Consider the following 20,389-nt stretch of genomic DNA (forward strand, 5'->3'; position numbering starts at 1 on the left):
AGAAAAATATTCAGAGGTGAGTCTAAGTTATTGGGTTTGTAGAACAAAGGCAATGGTGATAATACAAATAGGAAAATGAAAGAGAAAGTAGAGTCCATTTTTCTAGGCAGATATAGGAACTTAGTTTGAAATATTAAGTTTTTAGTTTGAAGGTTTCCAAATTGAACATATTTGCTGGGTTATTAAAATATGAGGTTGAGTCACTGAGTGGAAAACAAGGTTTGAGAATAGGAAACAACAATAAATTCCTCAACTCAGCTGATTCTTGTCCTTGTAAAGCTGGCATCAATATGTAATAGGATCTTCATTCCACCAGCCTCTAGGTTCTAGAAGCTAGAAAACTCTCATATGTGAAGCTCTCAGACATCAAGTTCTGAGATGAACAGAAGACTGCTGGTGCCATCATTTGTGAGGATGGAGTAAAACCAATGCAGTCACTCCATTGCTGGTTGTATACCCACAGCCTTAGTTCTTAGCTTCTTTGCACAGGAGTTCTTCAGTTTTGGGGTATATATAATATATATCATATATATATATACATATATATATACATATATAAAATACCTTTTTATCTGCAGCAATGGTCTAACTCTTGGATACAAAGTGAATAGGGACAAAGGACCATGGAACTTTCTCAGCCCAGCTCCCATGACAGAGACCAGAGTCACAGCATGCATTCACAGCTGGTATTGGCATAAATACAAACGGATTGAAATTCCTCTTTGACTTAAAATAAAGATTTTTATATCATGCAAAGGGAAATAGTATTTGGTCAAAAAGTAAGGCCCTTCAAGAGGCAGAATAGAAATGTTTATTTAAAAGAATTTTTAAACTCTGATTCAGACTAGGGTCACCAGGCCAATCACTGAATCCCATGGGGACATCAATGTCAAAGTCTCTGCCTTGAAAGTCAATTTTTTTATGGTGTGGTTATGAAACTATGTGTCCTCAAGTAGAACTAAGAAACCCCCAAAGGCACGTCAAGTCCAAATCTATGACACAGGCCTAAATATAGAGTGAAGGAAATGCTAGATCATGTGGACACATCAAATTTATTGACTTTTCTAGATTTGATACTGATAATACCTTAAAAGAAATTAAACTCTTCAATGTCCAATTGTTCTCATATATACTGTTTTCCATGATTACTTATAATGCAGTTCACTGCTAGAATTTAGGGAAGTAGAGAGAAAAAGAAAGGAAATCATTCATGAGTTAAATCTACCATTTTTCATATAAGAAAAAACTGATGGAGGTAAAATGGTTGCTCATGCTCAATTAAGATAGTACTGTCTAGAGTTGAGGTCTTCCCAGTACCTACCCATGAGTTTTTTCAACTACCTTGTCAACTCTTGGGTAGGAAAAGACTCAGAAGCAAACACTGAGGACTTTCTCAATCAGAGGGTTAACAGGAGTACCCATGAGCGAAAATCCTCCCTATATTTTGAGTCAAGGCACAGAGTAAAGAGAATGAGAAGCACAGGGTGTAGGGAAGGAGGGAACAAAGCCCAGCCACTTTCTGTCTGTAAGGAGAACTGCTCAGAACGTTCTCTCTCTCTATTGTAGACACTCCCTGGCAATGAAAACGTGTAGAATCAAGCCCCTTGGGGTGGAATGGGCTAGAAAAGGCCTATGTTGACACAGAAAAGCATATCAAATTGTCCTGTGGCTCATGTCTCATCATCACAAGAAAAACCCTTGAAGGTTTCTTCTTTTTTTGCTACCCCTTCCAACTGGAATTTTCTGTTTGCTTGTTTTTTTCTGCTACAATGAAGCTCAGCATTTCACAGCTGAGAACATGATGTCTGAGAGCTTCCCATATGAGAGCTTTCTCGCTTCTAGAGTCCAGAGGCTGGTGGAATGAAGATCCTGGTAGCCTCAAGAGGAGGCAGTTGGCCAGGAAGAGGCCGAAGAGCATAATTAGGTTCACACTACTCTTTCCCCAGAAACCAGATGTGAAAAGTGAAAATGGGAGTGGCATCCTGAGATAACTGCTGGTTTCTAGAGAATTTGAAACTCTACTTAAAGGGCTAACGCTATGGAGTAGAGGGTAAGGCTGCCACCTGCAGCTCCAGCATCCCATAGGTGTGCCAGTTCTAGTCCTTGCTGTTCTACTTCCAATCCAGCTCCCTGTTAGTGTACCTTGGAAGGCAGCAGAAGATGGTCCAAGTCCTTGGGCCCCTGCATGCACATGGGTGACTCAGAAGAAACTCCTGGCCCTTGACTTCAGCCTGGCCCAGCCCTCAGCAGATGGAAGACATCTCTCTCTCTCTCTCTCTCTCTCTCCCTCTCTCTCTCTCTCTGGGTGGGTGGGTGTAAAACTCTGACTCTCAAATAAATAAAATAAATATTTTAAAACAAGATTCTAGTTAAATATAAATGAACATAAGTATATCCTAGAAATAATGAACAACACACAATTACTGAATCCCATCTTCTTCAAAGCTTGATGTATTCACCAGTATGTCAAAATCACTGTCACATAACTATTCCAAAGCAAGACACAGTCAACTCCAAACAAAGTCCATGAGGAAATGCATCAGCCTCGGTATTCTCCTGAAAAGAAGGTGAAACCAGTGGAACTGGGAAGCTGCTCAGGACATACTCTTTATTCCAGAAACTGTTTCCCAACATATAACCATTAACTTTAGGTATAGACGTGTTTTCTTAAAGTATTTATAGAAAGGATTCAATTGCAAATATTTTCCCATCAAACAAAAAATCTTTAAATCATCTCCAAGCCATGTTCTATGGAATTAAATTGTAGGGATACACAGAATTCAATTTTTTAAGTACCATGGGTCTAAAATTTCTAAAATATATGCTTAAATTATGGAATAAAGTGTCATCAGTAAAAGGGGGTTCTAAACAAGCAATCTTTGTAGGGTAATGGGGAGAAAAGTCAAATGTTAAAAACAGCTAAAGTGTAAATGATTTGAGTTATAGCACTGGTCTTTGTATAGGATTTCCTCTGGCAAAGTCACAACTTAGAATTTTCTACTTGGGTACTAGGACCTACAGGTATTTGAGATTCCACATTTTCCCCTCTTTTTACATCAAATGGTTTTGGAGAACTCTTCAGAGCCTGGATACTCCACATTCCTGGAGTCCATTGCGGATAGGAAGAGGCCTGACTGGAGACAGAAGCATCCAATGGGAGATGCTCAGACATTGCCCCCCATTGACCCACTGCAGGGAGAAAAAGGACAGATCTAAACCAGGATTCTCAAACTGAAGTATGTAGGACACCATATTGGGATTTGGCCACAATACCTTATTATGTTCAAATGAGTTCTGTGTTCTGCATTTCAGATTCTGACACTACAGGAAGCGATACAAAAAGTTTGCTTTATGCTGATGCCCAGTCAACTAAAAACTAAGGCTTACAGCAACCAAATGCAACACACCACATAGCTAAGGTGTCCTTGCCTTCTGTTTCTTGAATTCCTGCAGTCTCATTACCAAAATGCTCTCAGGAAACTACTTTACTTTCTGGATTTCCGATAATCAGGAAGATAGCATGGTGGTTTCACAACTCCTCTAAATCATACTATTGTGCATGTTTTCAGCCTTGATTCCTATGTCCTTTTTTCCCCTTCTTTTTTTGTCCTTGAGGATCATTTCTAGGCATCTCAAGAAAATGAAAGAAACCACTGTGACCAAGCTGGAATGCGTGAAAACCATACCTCTGAGGACAAGGAACAGATCCCACGACTCTGTACATGTCCCTTGTCTATCCCTGTCCCTTAAGCCACCTGTCCCTGTGCACCCTCCAAACTCTCAGAGCACAATCCTACACTTGCTCTTCCACCAACGTGAAGAGGATTCTATCTTTCGGGGCCATGAGGTGAGGCCTGGGAGGAAATGTCGTCTTTTGGGAAATAGCAAAATTGTGTGACTGCGTGAAAGTCAACACTATTTATCTTCACCTCTTGTCCTACAGGCTGACAAAGGGACACTACTGTTAGGCCCCACCCTGTGTGCAGCTGCAGTGGTAAGGAGGCAGGGGCTGGCAGTTTCAAGTGTCACTCCCTTTGTGCTGGCTACTAGTTTATGAGGCTGATGTCAAGCATTGCAGTCAATGCAGTCTTTGTCCTAGGTGTACAGGGCAGGACAGTGGAAAAACTGCCCGCCCTTATATCCCAGGCCCATCCATCTTCCCCTCACCCTGTTTCTTGACTTTTCTGTCTCTGGAGCCGATGGAGAGAGGATCCCTCCTGGGTTAATGTACTGGAAAATTGCCCTGCATGTTTATCAGGGAGTCCCTTCCAAACGAAAGAAAAAAGGAAAGGGAAAAAAACTGGGAAGAAGAGTCATTTTTCCCACTGAACTCATTGGCCTTAAGCTTGTGGGTCTGACCCTGATTAAGAAAATCTCAATGTCCTGCTAGGAGGTTTATTGTGAAGTTTGGCAGAATGGACTTCCGATTGGATTTTTTTATTATTATTTATAATCACAAAGTGGTTTTGAACAGCTTGCAGCCCCCACCCACCAACTTCCCTGACCCCAAATGCACGTCCGAGCTCATTTGCACTTTCTCTCTCTCTCGTCTGTTTCTCTCACTTGTCACACACACACACACACACACACACACACCCAGAAGCCCCTACCTTTGAAGTGACCCCATCCAATCATCCACTTTGCCTTGAAACAGTGTACTCTCCTCCAGCTGGTTTCCCCAGAGTGAGTCCCTATAAATAGCAAACATTCTGTTTTCACACAGTTAGGTGAGATGGTGGCTTGTTTGAACAGGGCTGTGGATGTGGCACCCAGAGGGGACTTTTTTACATGCTATCACTCACTTGCTTACTCTAACTTTTTTCTATGTAAAAACACTCTCTCCATCACTAGCCCCCTCCCTCCATTCCTGTATTCCATTTCTCAGTGGAAAGCTCTAGGCTAAAACAACACATCATGTGAGTGGTGAAGCATCAACCACAGATGCTTGTGAAATAAAGGCCTGCAGTGGCACTGAGAGATTTTTTAAAACTGAGCTGAGTGAGTCCTTCCAGAAACTTCTAAGCAAAAATTGTGTGAAACAGGAGCACAGAAGGGTGAGTAACTGTAACTCAGGCAAAATGTGCACTTTAGAAGCCAGCGGATTCACAGTACACGTTCTTTTGTGAAATGGGAAAGAATTTAGAAGCTTAGCACATTTTCTTGCTCCTTCAACCTGTTTTGAAAAAGCTACTTCATGCTGCTGTTGGTTGTATAGTTGCTCAGAGAAGCTAGAGGCAGAGGATACTTACAGATGAAGTTCTACCTTCCTGGTGACTGAATGGGGGTGGGAGGCAAGGATTTTTTAAAGGAAATTTTGCTTTAAAAAGGGCAAAAAAGTGACTCCAACAAAAATTGGCTGATAAAAGTGTGAAGTCAATGCTCAACTCTCAGCCTCCCTGGGAATGTAAGTTTTTGCTTCATTTTGAGGTTAAGACACAAATGTCGGAGACAGAATGTTCGTGAGGTTATAATTCTTTTGACATCTGCATGACCAGATCATCTCTCCTGTTAGTGGCTTTATTATAGGATGTGTCAGAGCACAATTACAGCCGTTTTTCTCTATTTATTATGTCAAAAACTGAAAAATTCCTGTGAGACAATTCAATTCTAGCCCAAGAAGAATTTCCTGCATTTTTTCTGCTCTATTTTTCATTCCCATTCTAGAATTTTCACTCTGATTTTTCCCAACCAATTTCTAACTTTCTTTTCTGCTATTTCATTGCCATTCTGCTGACAACCATGGGCCTCATTTAAATATTCAGCAAGATTCTAAAAAGAAAAGGGGTGAAGCTGACAAATAATGCCCAGGAGACGGAGACGGAAGGCGGGGGAGTCGTCAAGTCAAACACAAACGTTCCTGGGGACCCCTAATCTCTTGGCCTGTCCCCTTTTGTGGAAGGAGGTCAGAAGTGCTTGGTCCCCTGCTTACTCCCTGAAGACCCCTAACAAGCAGATGTTACTGTAACGTGCTCAGGGAATCAGGCATAAATAGGACCCTTGACCCCGTTTGTCAGCTGATCCACTGAGTCTCTTAGAAATATACTCTTAACTTTTCTCAACTTCCACTCTTTCCCACCCTGCCCCTCTGCTCCGCCGGGCGCCTCTGCCTGGATTTCCAAGCCTGTGGCTCCTGCTCCCGCGCTTGCATAGCTGCTCTCAGTGTGACCTTTCTCTTCATGGAGGTCAAAGGCCTCAGACCTCAGGCCAGCCTCTTTTCTTGCTAAAGGCCAGCTGATGAATCATTCTCAACTTGAAGAAACAGAGGAAAGGGGAGGGCTCCCAAGGCCTCAACTGACAGAAACAACTGTGGCCTGCACATCAGCGTTGACTCTCTTACATTTGTGAAATGCATGCTCTCCAGAACCACAGAAAAAAGGACCAGAGAGGGGGACAGAGTTCTCCCCATCAAAGATGGAATAAGTAGGAATGAGATGAACTCGATACCAGCCTTGGGGCTGTCCAGGAAACAGAGGTGGGGAAGGAGGAAGGAAGAAAAAGGGAGAGGGAGGGAGAGAAAAAGAGAGAGAGACTATTCAGCATGCACACACACATACTCACACGCTTCCCCCAGATACCAGTTTTCGAGTCACCTTTCGCAAAATGAAAGAAAAAGACAAGATGTGTGTAGTTCTCCCTCACTGCAGAGAGTCTGGTTGAAAGGACTTTGATGGCCAATTCAGAAAGTTCTTGCTTATCATTTAGAAAACTAAGTGGTGTACTTTTGAAAAATAAACTGTATATTTGTCTCCCTTAAGATACCCCCCCACCCCGGATAGCACAAGCAGGAGAGATGGGGTCAGGGGCTCAGAGAGAAGGTAGTTACATTCCCTTGCTCTGTTCTTACTGTTGTGCAATCTGTGAGCGGTGTGCACTTGACCGAGCTCATTCAGTGGGTCTTCACAAGCCCTCCGGGACAGCATGAACTGGGGAACTTCACTGAGGAGCAGCCGGTGCTGGAGAGAGGGAGACCCGGCTCATTGTTGAGACCCCAAACCTCTGAGTCCTACAATGGCTCCTGGAGGAGTTCTGAGGGAGCCACACTGCTTGGACTGGAAACTGATTTTGCAGTTTGGAATCCACCAGCTTCACGGCTCTCCAAGAACTACCTGTTGTGGTTCGCTTTCATTAATTAAAGAAATTCAAGACAAACTAATTAAACATTGTGCTCTCTAACACAATGTGGGCTAGGAGGAGAATTTGATTTATCTTGTCTTTTCCAAGCTGTTAAAAAACGGACCCCTATTGGGTTTTGCTAACTTCCAATGTCTTGTATTAAATTGTTTTAATAGTTTAATAATTGTCTTATAACAATATTAAAATAGAAGGCAAATTTCCATCTTTCAGAAATTATGTTAATGCACACACATGCTCTCTCTTCTTTTCTTGCTGTCTCGTTCCTTCCTGTTTTTGTCCCTTCTTCGTAACTGTTTTTCTTTTTTTGAGAGGAAGTAGAGGGCATTGACAAAATTCTAGGTGTAATGTTTTCCAGATATTGATATTTAAGCCTTCAGAGAAACAACAAGGAACAGCGAATTCTGCCTGAAAAGGGAGCCCCCAGACAAGGTCCCCATCCTGTTCCCACAGCTCTAACTTTCTACTGTCCTCCAGGTTCTTAATAGGTCACTTCCAAACATGGCTCACCTTCTTGCGCTTCCAGAGGTGTCTGACCGGGAGAGCTGCCCAACCTAGATGTTCTCCGACCTGGCTGATCATCAGAGGCTCCAGAATACTTTCACAAAACACCTACTTCCAAGCTGGATCTCCTTTTTACTTGCTAAAGATATCTTGGATTTTCTAGGGGGTGCGTGTGATTTCTATATTATCCAAGTGATTCTTTTTCAAAAATAATTTAGTGACAAATACAAATACATATTTATTATTCATAAAAATAATTTGAAATATGTATATTGGAGGGCCAGCACTGTGGCACAGCGGGTTAAAGCCCCAGCCTGCAGCACCAACATCTCATATGGGTGCCGGTTCAAGTCCAGGCTGCTCTACTTTGGAGCCAGCTCTCTGCTATGGCCTGGAAAAGCAGTAGAAGATGACCCAAGTCCTTGGGCCCCTGCATCCACATGGGAAACCCAGAACAAGCTCTTGGCTCCTGGCTTCAGATCAGCTCAGCTCTGACTGTTGCGGTCATCTGGAGAATGAACCAGTGAATGGAAGACTTTCTTTCTCTCTGGCTCTAGCTCTCTGTGTAACTCTGTCTTTCAAATAAACAAAATAAATCTTTAAAAAAAAAGAAGTATGTAGATTGGGCTATGGTTAAATCTAGGTAATTAACATATGCATTACCTCACATATTTATTTTGAGTATTAGAAACACTCAAAATCTACTGTGTTAGTAATTTTTCAAGAATATAATACATTGTTATTAACTATAGACCCCATCATCTACAATATGCAAAGGCATTTGAAAATGTTGGAAGGAAAATAAAATCAAAGTATAAGTTTATTTTGGTTTGAAAAAGTTTTTGAAAGTCACAAGTTGTTATTTTAAGAACATATTTTTCATGAAATGTTTGAGGATATGTAGAATTTCTTCAAGTTTTTTTTTCTCCTCTCCAGGTGAACTTGTGTGTCCTTTGGTCAACATATCTCCATTCTCCCTAGCTCCCTGCCACTCGTTCCTGGCAACCACCACTCTGCTCTCTACTTCTGTGAGTTAAAGTGCAGTCCATACAGCATTTGTCTTTCTGTGCCTTGGCTTATTTCATACAATCTGATGCTCTCTGGTTTCATCCGTATTATTACAAAGGACACAATTACCTTCTTTTTAAAACTGAATGGTATTCTATTCTGTACATATATTACATTTTCTGTATTCAGTTGTCCCTTGATGGCCACTTACATTTTTTCCATATCTTGACTATTGCAAACAGTGCTGCAATGAAGGTGGGTATGTTGATTTCTGTTTGACATACTATTTTCATATCCTTTGGGCATGCATCCACAAGTGGGATCACCAGATCACATGGTAATTCTATTTTAAAATTTTTAAGTAAACTCTATACTTAATATATGCTAAACTGATCTTCTGTATATAAAGAGAATTGAAAACGAATCTTGATGTGAATGGAAGGGGGGGGAGAGGAAAAGAGGAGGGTTGCGGGTGGGAGGGAAGTTATGGGGGGGGGGAAGCCATTGTAATCCATAAGCTGTACTTTGGAAATTTATATTCATTAAATAAAAGTTAAAAAATTTAAGTAAACTTTATATCGTTTTCCATAATGACTATACTGATTGCCAATGCTACTAACCCAGTGTGTAAGGATGGACTTTTCTTCCCATCCTCACCAATATTTGATATCTCTCATCTTTTTATAATAACCATTCTAATAAGGTGAAGTGATACTCATTATGGATTGATTTGTATTTCTCTAATAATTAGTTACGTTGAACATTCTTTTTCATATTCCTGTTGGCCGTTTGTGTCTTATTTTAGAAGTGTCTATTCAGGTCTTTTATGCATATTCTTTTCGGGCTATTTGTAATCAGCTAAAATGTACATCAACTCCTATAAATAACAGCACATGGTTCAGCTGTGCAGCTATGACTGTAGGATGATGTGTTCTTTTGCAAGGTACAATCTCCCTATTTAAGTCTTTGCTTTACACTTGGCTGAACTTTCCAGAGCCACAACATGAGGACTACATTAGCAATTAAGGCTTTCACAATTGCCTCAGAACCTTATCAGGATCTCAGTTCTTCTAACTCCAAGATGTTGCATTACTCAAATACATTAAAATAAAGATCCAAGCATGCTTCCTTCTTCCTGATATAAAGAACTGATTTGGGCCAACTTCCTATTCTTCTTTGTGGCTCTGTGCTTTGAAGAAGAAATAAGGTTTCTGCTGTATAAGCCGTGGGTTGCCCCCAAGACCATTTTAACTCAACAGAAGTTAACTCAAAGCATCACAGTTTTACATGCATTCTTCAAAACCCCACTCCCTGGTGGATTAGGTCCATCATGATCCCAAATCTACCAATTTAACACAAACTTTTTACACAATGATGCCATTAGCTATATTCTACATTGCACTTTTCTAAAATAATGTCATTGTCTAATCTTTCATTCTCTTAGGGAAATGACCTCTCATTCAGGTGTCTTGGCCTGCAGTACAGTTCTTCAGCTGCACATACCTGACGCAATTTTTCCTAGTTCTATTCTGGCTCTTTTTCTCTTATCCATATATCCCTGCCTTTTCTCTAAAACCTCTTAATTGGACACAACTTGGATCTCATTATTACTGAATATATCTGCAAGATAGAGTATTACCACATTATAAATTCTGTGTTTAATTACTTCATATAGACTTCCATTTATTCTTATTGGATACAAAATAATCATACAATTCCTATTAAATGCTGTAAGGGATCTAAAGATAGGCATAAATTGACCTGATAAGAGCTTTCGTTCTGCTACCTTATATTAGGCACTACATTAAAAAGTATAAAATAAGATAATGAATACAGAATATCATAATGGTGACAACAAACTATTATAAAATCTTGGGTGTTGATATTATTTATTTATTTGAGAGGTAGAGTTACAGACAGTGAGTGAGAGAGACAGAGAGAAAGGTCTTCCATCTGCTGGTTCACTCCCCAAATGGCCCCAGTGGCTGGAGCTGTGCTGATCTGAAGCCAGGAGCTTCTTCCGGGTTTCCCACAAAGGTACAGGGGCCCAAGAGCTTGGGTCATCTTCCACCGCATTTGCAGGCCATAGCATACAGCTGGATCAGAATAGGAGCAGCCGGGACTAGAACCAGAGCCCATATGGAATGCCGATGCCACAGGCAGAGGATCACCTACTGAGCCACAGCACCAGCCCTGAGGTTGATATTATTTTAACTATGACTTAACTAACTATTAATAATTATATCCCAAATACATGTGTATAACATCCTTGTAGAAGACGGAAAACAAAAACACAAGGGCACAAGTTTGTTCCGGTGAAGCCAGCAGCTTTGATTTGCCGATTACGCGAAGGAGCAGAGAAGAAAGAGGCAATGGAGAAAAGATTCAAACTTAATGGTCAACTGGAATTGCAGAAAGGTGAACCAGAATATCTGAATGTGGCAGATGTCTCTTGCTATTCAGGGCAGCATGTCCTTGATGATCCTGCCAGCAGACTAGGATCATTGCTATTTTCTAGAATGGAGAGTATTCCAGGCTCAAAATTTATAGACAAATTCAGATAGCTCCCCAAATCAGTGCACTTCCTCAGAAAGAATTTTTGACCATCTAACCTCCTGAAATTTCCCACTGATAAATGAGAAGAATAAAGATTCCATTGTGGCTTACTTCCTCTTGAGGTAGGAAAGTCAACTCATAGATTGTAAGCTGCATGTCCCTGGCTCCCACTCTCCACTAAGCAATGTTGACCCTCCATAATAATTTTCCACAGCAAATGCCACTGTCTTGGTCTGCTTGGCTATGAAAATTTTCTTTAACCCAATGGCTGGGCATCATATTTAACATACCATTTTAATCAGTCTGGCAGAGTTACTCAATTATAAACTAAAATTTTTTTAAACGATTTATCTATTTATTTGAAAGTCAGAGTTACACAGAAAGAGGAGAGGCAGAGAGAGAGGTCTTCCATCCGATGGTTTACTCTTCAATTGGCCATAATGGCTGGAGCTGCACCAATCCGAAGCCAGAAGCCAGGAACTTCCTAAAGGTCTCCCAAGAGGGCACAGGGGCTATCTTCCACTGCTTTCCCAGGCCACAGCAGAGAGCTGGATTGGAAGTGGAGCAGCCAGGTCTGAACTGGTACCCATATGGGATGCCGACACTGCAGGCCTGGGCGTTAACCCACTGCGCCACAGCGCTGACCCCTAAACTAAAATTTATAATATTGATGCAACAGAAATGGCAGCTTACAAATTAAACAAAACAAAAATCATACCAAATATGTTCTCAGTTCATTTTGTTCAGTGGAGTTAAAGTAGAGCTTATAACAATAGAAATTAGTGTCTGGAAACTAAACAAGCAAACCAAATTCATAACTTTGTAGAAACCCATGGGTCAAGGTCGGCGCCGCAGCTCACTAGGCTAATCCTCTGTCTGCTGTGATGGCACCCCAGGTTCTAGTCCAGGTTGGGGTGCCAGATTCCGTCCCAGTTGCTCTTCTTCCAGTCCAGCTCTCTGCTGTGGCCCAGGAAGGGAGTGGAGGATGGCCCAAGTCCTTGGGCCCTGCACCTGCATGGGAGACCAGGAGAAGCACCTGGCTCCTGGCTTCGGATCGGCGCAGCATGCCAGCCATAGCAGTCATTTGGGGGATGAACCAACGGAAGGAAGACCTTTCTCTCTGTCTCTCACTGTCTAACTCTGCCTGTCAAAAAAAAAAAAAAAAATCCATGGGTCAAAAACATCAACAAATAGAATAAAAATGTTTTGAACCATATTATATTGAAACTACTACTTACCAAGATTTTAGGAATATACTGAAATCAGTGTCTAGGAAAATTCACAGCAAAAATACATACATTAGTAAAAGGGAAATATCGAAAACCAATAACTTAAGCTTCCATTTTTGTAAACTAGTGAAGAAGAGCAATTAAGCAAACAGAGGAAAGAAACATAATAAATAGAAATAAAATTGAGAGCAGGAAAACAGTAAAAAAATTAACAAGGCCAAAAACTGGTTCTTTGAAAAGTTCAATAAAATTGAAAAACTTCTATTTAGGGCAAAGAAGAAAGACATGAGTTGCTAATAATCAGAAATAAAATGAAATCATCACTACCAATTCCATAGGTATTAAAGCACTAGTAAAGGGAGTCATGTTGTGGCACACAGAGCAAGTTAAACTGACATTTGGGTTTCCTGTATTCCAATTTGGAGTGTTTGGAATGGAATCCAGCCTCTGCTTTTAATCCAGCTTCCTACTCACGCATATGGGAGGTGGCAGATTATGGCTCATGTACTTGGATTCCTGCTACTCACATGGGAAATACTGGTGGGGTGGAGTTATTGACTCATAGTTTTGACCCAGCCCAGCCCCAATTTTGTGTGAGAAATTGGAGTAATAACCTGTGGATGCAAGATATCTCTTGGGCACTTGGGTGATCTTCCACTGCTTTCCCAAGGCCATACCAGAGAGCTAAATCAGAAGTGGAACAGCCGGGACTTGAACTAGCCCCATAAGGGATGCTGGCATTGCATCCTTACCTCTACACCACAGCGCCAGCCCTAGGAAGATCTTTCTTCACAAGTCTTCAGAACTGACAAAAATCACTTTGCAAAATGAGTTTCATTTTGTCACTGCCCTTCCATCTTCAGTCTTGTACCAAGGGTGAAGTTCACACACCTTCTTTGATTTGGTCTTTTGAGCAAATCAGAAGTCAGGTACTATGTAGAGGAAGCAACTAATAAGATGATACTGCCCAGTGAAAACAAATTTCCTGGGACTGGAAACCCCACACATCAGCAAGGTTCTTGTTAACCAAAGGCCCCTTGGAAAGCAGAAACTTAAGATCTGACACTCTCTGGAGGACTGAACTTCGAGCCTGTGAAACACAATTGGGAACTATTTTCTAGCCTGAGTACAAAAAGGGAACTCATGGATAATTGCTCCCATTCTTAAAAGTGCTTTCACGTGAACATTTATTTTACTATCAAGGATTGAATTATCTCCATATTCCTATTGATTGTTTGAACTGCCAAGGCTTGAAAATGATGGGTTATGGAATTCAAACTCAGGTTTGTTGACCCCAAAGACTTAATTATGTATGTAGTTGAGTTTCTTGTTGAAAGAGTCTTCTATAAAAGAGGGATGGTAATATATGACTATCCCAAATCCTCAGCTCTTTAGAAAACTCCATCCATATTAAAAAAAAAAAAAAGAAAGAAAAAAAAAGAAACAAACTGAGTCTTAGGAAATGGGCCAGGAGAGGGAGGTGCTACAGCCAGAAGCTGCCACTGGAGTCCAATGTTGAGAGGCCAGAAATTAAAACTGTGGGCCAGGCATCTGGGCTAGCAGTTAGCAAGACACTGGTTAGAATACCTGCATCCCACATGACAGTATCTGGGTCTGACACCTTGCTCTGGATCCTGACTTAAAATTCCTCCTGATGTGCACCTTGAGACGTACCAGCCGGGGTTCACGTGGCTGAATCCCTGCTACCCACTTGGGATACCAGGACTTAGTTCCTGATTCCTGGCTTCACCTGGTCCCACCTTGGCTGTTGCAGGCATTTGAGGACTAAGCCAACCTACAGGAATTCTGTCTATCTGTTGGTCTCTATCTTTCTGTCTCTCTGTCCCTCTGCCTGTCAATTGAAAAAAATTTAAGTCAAGTTGTGGCTTTTATTATGCGTGTTTGGGAAACAAAAGGTTTATTGTGCCTGGGAAAAGAGAATTCCTGAACTGTGTTTTAGGGAACTGTGTGGGGAATTGCTTAGTGAGGGGTGAGGCTTGAGAATTCAGTTTAGAGATTAGTTTAAACAGGAGAGCAATCATGTGGATCTGAACCTGAGTTGTCTTGGTGGGAAGGAAAAGCACATGACCAGTGAAAACAAATACCAAGTGGTATCGATAGGAATCCATTACAAAGTAAATATCTGGGCTAAGTGAAATGCAGGAAACAAAGAGGATCTGTGAGACACACAAGCATGAAACTAAAATGGGGGTGAAAACACTATGAGAAAATAATGGAAGCAAGAGGTTGGGATAGAGAGGACACAATGTTCTTTGGTTCTAGAATTGATCACTTTAAAGAATGACAAAACCTAATCTTCTAAAGACCACTATTCTACAAAACCATCTGATATAATTTGGTTACATTTGTAATGATGCTGATTTACAGGAAAACATATCATCCATCACTAGAAGAAAGGCTAACTGAGGCTAAGAATAGTTCCAGGCTCCTGGGGAGAATAGCAAGAAAGGGACTCCATGTACTTAAAAGCTGGATATAGCTTCATGGGAAAAGACATAGAGAAGCAAATCCTTGGGGATACAAAGTAGGATCAATGAAATTCCTTGGTTCTACATTTTTAAAACCCCACAAGGAAAGGGAATAGACAGATGGTTCTTTAAAACATAGACTGTGCTTTTTTTTTATCTAAAAAATAAAAAGCCCTCTCTCTCCCTCTCTCTCTCTGTAACTGATTTTCAAATAAAAAATAAATAAATCATTTAAAAAAGAAAGAAAAAAAAAACCTAAATGAAAGATCTCTGTGAGTGAGATCCCAGTGGAAAGAACAGGTCTTCAAAGAAGGAGGTACCTTTCTCTGAAGGGAGGAGAGAACCTCCACTTTGACTATGACCTTGTCTAAACAAGATAAGAGTCGGAGAACTCAAGGGGCTTCCATAGCCTTGGAAACTCATGACTGGTGCATAGGGAGATTACTGATGCCATAAACAGGAGTGTCAATTTGTAAAGTCAACAACAGGAGTCACTGCACTTACTCCTCATGTAGGATCTCTGTCCTTAATGTGCTGTACATTGAGACTTAATGCTATAACGAGTACTCAAACAATATATTTCACTTTGTGTTTCTATGGGGGTGCAAACTGTTGAAATCTTTACTTAATGTATACTAAACTGATCTTCTGTAAAAAAAAAAAAAAAAGAAATTATCAATTCCCAACTTGACTCTCACTGGGATTAAACATGACAATAGGTCTTATCTGAATTCATCATCATTTAAAAAATTCATCTATTATTTTTCACTTTATGTTTCTGTGTGGTAGCAAACTGTTGAAATCTTTACTTAATGTATGCTAAACTGATCTTCTGTATATAAAGAGAATCTAAAATGAATCCTCATGTGAATGGAAGGGGAGAGGAAGTGGGAGAGGGGAGGGTTGCGGGTGGGAGGGACGGTATGGGGGGGAAGCCATTGTAATCCATAAGCTGTACTTTGGAAATTTATATTCATTAAATAAAAGTTAAAAAAAAAGAAAGAAAAATTGCACTTGTCCTTAATTTACTGCAACAAATCCATAAATCATGCAGGCTTTTTCCTAAGCATAATTACGAATGAATGTGTCAATACTTTAAATTTCCTTTCCTAAAAGTCATCCTAACACAAAGAACATATCAACTTTTTTATATTGCTTCCTAATTTATCAAATTAAAAAGTAGAGTGTGCTTAATAAAGTTTTCTGGATAATAATCAAGAGTGTTCTCTCAATTACTCTGTGAACTTATGTGTATATTTTTCTTAAAGAGGATTATGGAAACATATAAAACCTCTGAAATCAGTTCCCATGATTCATTGAGAAGTCTCCTTGTACATATTGTGGCAACTGACAGAGTGAGAACATATGGCATTGTCACCCTTCCAAAAATATTAACTCCAAAGTTAATGTGAAGTTCAAAAGAACCTCTCTGTTCTATTGGACCCACATAACCTAACTCAATATCATGCTCATAAATTTGAAAACAAAGACCATATCTTCTTAGAGTAAGCAAAGTTCTATGTGTCACATATATCTCAAAATAAAGGTAGTTCCATTTTTTATATTTTGTTACTGTCTACTTTCATGCATTGCTAAATTGACACAGGTATCTGTTCAATGTATGACAATTTTCGCATGCTTATAGATGGATACTAGTTTTGCAATAATTTTTTTGCAGTCAGCCAACAACCCGGTCTCTTTATCTCATAGAATTTATAATATTCAGACATTAGTGTATTCAAAATTCATTAATTCAATTAAAAAACTAATTCAACAAATATTCATTGGGCAAATGTTATATAAATTACAGTAGACAGGTTAATCTCTTAGGTGACTTTCCTGATTGTTTGACAACACTCACCGGAGGAGTTTCTGAAAATGGTTAAACTAATTCTGTGTGTAGAAACAGCAATGAAATCAATACCTGAAAAGACCTAGCTGTTTAATGTCAGTGAACATAATGATCTGTGAGTTTTATACAGCCCATGAAACAAGTTTCAGATTATTTGTTGTCCTGAAGGCAACTGAGTCAATGACTTAGCAAATCAACTATAGAGTGGGAACCTGGAAAGGAGATCTTTGTTCTTAAATTTGTGATTGGGTGAATATAGACTGATTCCTCTCTGATTCGAGATGTCCTCAAAAAATTTGCAAAACCTACTTTAGCAGGTGTAAGCTGCCTTCCAGTCTCAATATTACCAGCACAGATTTCTGTTGTGTAACAAAGTATGCAAAGTAAAGAACATATACTCTTTAGATGATATTATAATCACTGCCAGATTGATACTGGATCTGTTTCCAAATGACTCTGTGACTATTGTTGTCACGTTCTATTGAAATACTTCTTGACATATATTGTATTCCAGGCACTGCACTAGGGGCTGGGGTAGAGGGTGAGAGGAACGTGGAGGGAAATCACAGTAAAACAAATATCAACTTGATACATTTCATGCCCTATTGGAGCATCACAGATGGTATTGTGAGAAAACAAGAATGGGAATAAAAATCAGTACCAGTTAGTACCAGGTTGAGGTTTTGTTTGCAGAGATTCCTTCAGAAGTAAGATTTGATTAACACAGAGCTAATTGCTGGAGTGGACAGTAGAAGAGAAGGGTGGAATGAAGCACCCTAAATGTATCACAGGATTATTAGTGATAGACCAAAATCTAGATTGTACACCTAATACTTGAGTGTCTTGACTTCAATTCCAGTGTTATTTCCACTGAACCACATATATTCAAAACTATCTAGAATGCCTAATGTTTTATCTGATTTATTTAAACAACTTATTCAGTGTCTTAAAGTTCTTTAAAAAACATTATCTCATTATTATCCTCAATGTTTTACATAGAATCAGTCATAAGATATATACTGAAAAAAGTGTTTAATGAATAAATAAAATTAAGTACTGTAGATACAAAGCAAGACTGAGAAAATACATGTAAAGAGAGAGACAAAATGATAGCTAGACAAAGTAGATACAGATATAGAGATCCAAAATAGTTTTTTGATCTTCTAAATTATTTCAGAAAACTATTTCTAAATTTAGTCTTGCTAGGAATACTGTTATATGTATTTCATTCAAGATTTAAATAAACTGGTGAATTGCAACCATTGTTGCCAAGCCTTATTGCTCAATGAAAAAAGACAATAGGAACTCCTCCTGTACATCTAGATATTAAATTCTAGACTATCAGGAATAATATAGAAAAGTCTTAGCACCAAAATTCTCTGAGAAAAGAAAGCCCAGACACACAAAGCTAAAAATTTAGAATAAAGAGCCATTTTCTACATTATAATGATGATAATATTGTAATGACAGATGTTGAAACTGACTTAAGTGTTGCACTTTTAATCTTGATATTTTTAGGTGATCAAGCAACTGAATCTCAGACTTTTAATGTTATTTCATAGGAGTCAATATCATGTTTTCATTTTCTTTTACTTGCTACATTTGAAGAAATATTTAAACAATGTAATCAAACACAGCAAAGAAAGAAAAACTTCTATAGAAATCTTGTAACTACCTAATTTAATAACATTAGACACTAGAAATTACTTGAATAAGTAATTATATTTTTCAGGTTTGGTGTTGTTAGAAATGTACCCCAGTTCAATCAGAATTTTATTTTTTCTGTTAATTTTTTACTTTTGTAATGATTTTAAAAATAATTAGTTGCAAAAGAACATTACTTTTATTCACTCTCTGAATCAGCTATAAGATATATACTGAAAAAATTGTTTAATGAATAAATAAAATTAAGTACTGTAGGTACAAAGCAAGACTGAGAAAATACATCTCTCTGTGGATATATGTTATCAGTAACATTCTCTTTTTATTTACTTAAATAAACACTTTGATAAGGTGTCTAAAGACTCAAAATATTTTTATTACCCCTTATTCCTATGAGAAATAATGTTTAAATCTTCCAGATAGAATTTCTTTAGCTCACTTAAGAATTTCACCTTCTCAACACCCTTGCATTTAACTTAATGTTTTTCAGATTTCCAAACTCTATTACTGAAATGCTAAACAAATAACCATAGTTCAAGGGTCAGCGAAAGGGACCTATTAGGTGAAAGGTTGAATAACTTGAAAGAAAAGAGTTACAATTCTAAGAAAGAGGTGTAGCCATTTTGGGACTTCTAGAGGTCTGGCAAGGATCAATTCTCTCTCTGGCTCTTCATCACAGAGGTGTTAACTTTTTAGTTGCTGGGGATTTGAGCTTTATTAGGTTTTCTCCTTCCATTTACTTATTAAGTTAGAGGAAACATCACTTCATAGCCCACGCAGTATTTCAGATTTTATGAATCAGCTTGCCTTAGGGAAAGATTGAGCTAAATTTGTACCCTAAATTTGTTCTCATATTTATAACCAAATTAATTCTGTAAACACGATTCTCAGGAAACACATTGAACCGTTCAGGTTAAAACAGATGTTACTCATCCGTATGAAACACTCATCTTTGTTTCTCTATGTGTCTGTCTCCTCAAGAGGAGAAGAAAAGCAATGGTGCACACAGACACAGACCAAGGGCATTGACCAAAGTTTGACTATTACACTAAAATTTTCTTGGCCTTTTCATTCTTCCTTCCCTCCCTCCCTCCTTCCTTCCTTCCTTCATTCCTTCCTTTTTACTTTAGTATTCCAGCATAGATGAGAAGAAAGGTATTGCTGACTTGGTTTTCAATTACTAGATGCCTTGCCATGATTTTGAATGAAAAATAAGTAGCTAATAAAGTGTGAAGGAGGTACAGACTTGACAGAGAAATGGGGAGTTGAGAGATTCTTGCAGAGATAAGGAAGGCAATTTGGCATGAGTAAATTTGTTCACATACCCATTCACTAAAGAACTTTAAAGTAAGACCCTTAAATGTGTAAGACACCATGCTAGATACAATCTATGACTAGCACTCAAGAGCCCGTGGATACTGAACGAATAGAAGGAAAGGACTTTTTTCTGGTAGTTGTATGTAAATGAATCCTAATGTTGAAGGAAAACTTACTTTTAATTGTGTAAAACTGCGTTATAAAGCATATCTCTCTAAGAACCTTATCTAGTTTTAAATGAATGTAGAATGGGACTGCCCAAGTAAAACTGCAGCCTGCATCTGTTCATAGGATAGTTTGTACCCAAGACATTCATCAGCTGCACCAGCATCTACTTGTGATCATGCTTTTTGTCCCCAATATGTTATTTATTTGTTTGTTTGTTTGTTTATGCATTCTTAATTAACAAACAATGCTTGTGTATATTCATGAGGTATGATGTGATGCTTAATCTATGTACATATTAAAGGAAAATTCCATCTAGCCATTGTCATATTCATCACCTCAACAAGAACATGTTTTTGTAAGGAGACTATTAAAACTCTATTTTAGCTATTTGAAATATTAAATACATTATTATCAACTGTGGTCACCACACACTGCAATGAGTCACGAAAACATTCCTTCAGCCCAACTGAAAC

The sequence above is a fragment of the Oryctolagus cuniculus genome, chromosome 12 (assembly GCF_964237555.1).
Source record: "Oryctolagus cuniculus chromosome 12, mOryCun1.1, whole genome shotgun sequence".
NCBI classification, from domain to species: domain Eukaryota; kingdom Metazoa; phylum Chordata; class Mammalia; order Lagomorpha; family Leporidae; genus Oryctolagus; species Oryctolagus cuniculus.